The 3,463-nt window shown below is 47.9% G+C and overlaps 1 long non-coding RNA gene across 2 annotated transcripts; it reads left to right on the forward strand.

Moving 5' to 3' along the window:
- Positions 1–684: 684 nt before the first annotated feature.
- LOC127298416 (uncharacterized) lies at positions 685–2,268 on the forward strand. Of its 2 annotated transcripts, none has more exons than XR_011744410.1 (4): positions 685–1,224; positions 1,313–1,383; positions 1,473–1,562; positions 2,044–2,268. It is a non-coding gene; the product is annotated as an uncharacterized lncRNA (long non-coding RNA). The 2 variants fall into 2 exon arrangements; XR_011744409.1 differs by having other exon boundaries at positions 689–1,208.
- Positions 2,269–3,463: the final 1,195 nt, after the last annotated feature.

Genomic DNA, 3,463 nt, shown 5'->3' on the forward strand with positions numbered 1-3,463 from the left:
AAGCTTGTCCCCTTCCAAAACATCAGCAAGTCTTCTTCTCAATTCCCACAAGCGCATGATCATGATCCTTATTTGGTCCACCATGTCATGCACATGCAAGTCTGTCAACTTGTAACGGCCCCGGATAGCATCCCATAATAGATTTGTTTGTTCTTTTTCTTTTATGCATCATCATGTATCATGCATCATATCATTCATGTTTTATCTAATAAAATAAAATTATTTTTACAAACCCTAGCTATTTTTTTTTCTCTCTCATATGGGTTTAATAAAACCTCCTCTTCTATTTCTTTTAACCAAACCCTAACTTCCAAAATCAGTTTTGTAATTTCATTTTAAAGCTGGACTTGTTTTGGTGTGGTTTTTCAAAGTTGTTATCAAAATCAGTTTTCAAAATCAAAGAGGAAAACAATTTTGAAATATAAAAATAAAATCTAACCCCTCTCCCTGGGCCACTCTCTCTTCTTGGCCCAATTTTCTTCCTCTCTCCCTTCTAAACCGGCGGCCCACCTCCCCTCTCTCCTTTTCGGCCCACCTTTTTCTTCCCTGGCAACCCACCGTCCACCCCAGCCCATACCCCTTCGCTCCTTTCTTCCTCTGTTGTCGTCTTCTCCTGCACGAGAGAGACGTGAGCTCTGGTCCTCCCCTTTTCAACCACCACCGACACCCCCACCTCCACATGCTCCTCCCATCGGCCTCCTCCCTTTTAATCCGCCCCAAACCCTAGCCCTTTCCCCTCTCCTCCCTCACGCGCCGCCATGCCTCTCCCCTTCTTCCTTTTTCCCTTTCTGTACGAGCAAACGAGGAAGAAAACCTCACAGTACCGTACCAACCTCGCCATGGCGCCGCTGCTCTGGTCCATCCCCCGACGATCTGAGACCACCACCAGAAGCGCCTCGACGTCCTCTACCTCCCTCTGCAAGGAATCGACCCACGACGCCTTGAAGCTCCCGCACCACCGCCGTTTCTTCACCATGGCCGCCATACTCCGGCGTCGATTCCGGCCGCCCTCGTCCTCATCCGGCCAAACCGAGCGCACCTCCGGCTTCCCCAAGTCAAGGCGCACCTTTGACGCCCTCGACCTCGGCCCGGTTCGTCCGGATGCTCCAGATCGGTGCTCGCCTGAGCCCGTCCGCCATGACCTCTCCATCCCGAGCTCTGCTCGCGTCTTGATCAAGTTTTGGTGCAGCTCACCCACATGAACAATGGTACTGCAGCGCAGTGGTTTGTTCCTTTGCTACAGATCGAGAGGTCTTTGGTTCAAATCCTGCCCGAGGCATTACCTCACCTTTTTGCCTTCTATTTTGTTCAGATCTCGCGACAGATATGCTTCAATAACCTCGGAGCCTTTTCCACAATCAATAATAGCATCGTAGCCTTCTGGTTTGGCCCTTGATCCTCTCCTTCAAAGACCTGAGTTCAATACCCGAAGGCTGCATCTTATTTTAGCCTTTTTGTTCTTCTCTTTCCAGATCTGGCGCCACTGGGCCTTGGCCCGTTTCTGTCCCGGTGTAGACGTCGCCTGCGTGCGGCATCCTGCTATCCGTCGCTGTTAAGGCCAGGTCCGGTCCAGTTCGTCCCCTTCTATCTTGTTTTTGCAGAAAATGTTTAAATCTTGCGAAATTCATATCTTGTAAACCGTAATTCGAAATACAAAGTGTTATATATGAAAATTGATCAGAAAAATGTGAAGAACATGAATATGCCATCCATGCTTGCTGTTGCACCATGCATCATAAAATTTCGTGGTAGTTTGCATTACCACCTAATATGTAACATATGGAATATGTGGGATATTATATAAATGTTGTTCCGGTTCCATTTAACTTTGATGTAGCTCACCCCTGCCATGTTTGCTATGCTAATCCACCCTTAAATTTGTCGGTAGAAATGCAACTTCAACCTAATTTGTTTGCCCGGAGTTCCGACTCCGATTAATATGAGTAAGTGCATCGCATCATATCTGCCATGTCATGCATATCATCTGGATCATGCTGAGTCTTCGTCCGTCCTAGTCAGACTTGCATACGTTGTGTGTTCCAGCATTTGCTTCTTTCCCGGATAGGATCACGAAGTGGTGCGGTGAGATACGCCAAGTCCTCCGGTTGTTCCTCGGCAAGCTTTAACAGGCAAGCATTTCCCCTATACTTCTGCCCCTGCAGAAGTCGCTCACCTATTTTATTTTGCCTTCTCCCTCATGCTATCCTTAAGTTGGGTTCTTGTCACGTGTCCCTTCCACTTGTTACCTCAAGCAGCCCATATTGCCACTACCACCTCCTACGGCTATTGTTTGGTTATTGAGTCTGCCCTTGCGAGTCGTAGTGCATGCTAGTGCTGTTTTATCTCGATCAAGTATCGCTATCTTATCGGGTTGTATGTTGGGAAGAATCATGGTTACTTTAGTTGTTGACATTTGTTTAGCGGAGGCATCGGTGGGTCACCGATCGTTTTATGACGGCTCACTTGTGTTTCCTAAATATCTTAGGACCCCGAGTTCTTGTTATCTGCTCCGAGATCGAGCGCTCTAACCACACGTGGGTATGCTTACCGGGTCTCCTCGACCACCGCCGAATCTACAGCTTTGTCCAAAGGGCTACAACTAGTTTGGATGTTTGTTTTGTTTCTCCCGGCGTGCAAGCATGTTTCTTTGTGGTCGATGATATGATGTTACTTTTGGGAAAGCTATGTGCCTTGTAACCCCGTTGTTTCTTGCACGTTCGTAGGATGCGGTGCCACTGCTGAAGTGGTCATCCCGCCGGGCACCGTCCACCTAGCACGCAGCCGCAATAGCCGAGTCCGCTTCGAGCACCCGGACTTCGATACGGGTTAACTTGGTTAGGTGGCTTCCGGACATTGTTGTAGTGAAGGAGAGTGCGTGTCGTGATATCCACCGTCGTAAGTGGGTTGATCGTGCGTGTGGGCACTTTTGGGCACCCCTGCAGGGTTACAATCTTATCGATAACCCGCGTCCGCGGTTATGGACGACTTGGAGCTGTATGACTCGACCATAGACAACTTACACCTGCTGTTTCAATCATAATAACTTGCGTAGTAAGTTAGCACAGCTCTAATAATAAATGGTTAAAACTTGTCCACCGTGTGAGTGCCTTTGTAAGTACTTCTTGGCAAAGGGGGAAAGTATCGGCTGTGTTATGTTTGCAGAGTATAGAACTGTTATTTTTTGCGCTCTCTCACCTTCTCTGATTAGCCGAATGTTGTAGAGTGTCTCTATAGGTTTTTAGTGCTTGCGCGCTGCCGCTTAACCCCACCATATTGCCTATGACGTTCCTCTTGCGTCCTCTAAGTCCCCTGCGTGCCTCAAGTACAAAGGACGATCAAGTTGACGAATGCTTATACGTCTTGAAGTCTTGTTAAGTACGAACCCGTACTTATTGTCGCTTCTACGGGATATAACCGGCGTGTATGAAGATATGTTCGATGAAGACGACGTTAGCAAGGTTAC

This window comes from Lolium perenne, chromosome 4 (assembly GCF_019359855.2).
Source record: "Lolium perenne isolate Kyuss_39 chromosome 4, Kyuss_2.0, whole genome shotgun sequence".
In the NCBI taxonomy this organism is placed as follows: Eukaryota; Viridiplantae; Streptophyta; class Magnoliopsida; order Poales; family Poaceae; genus Lolium; species Lolium perenne.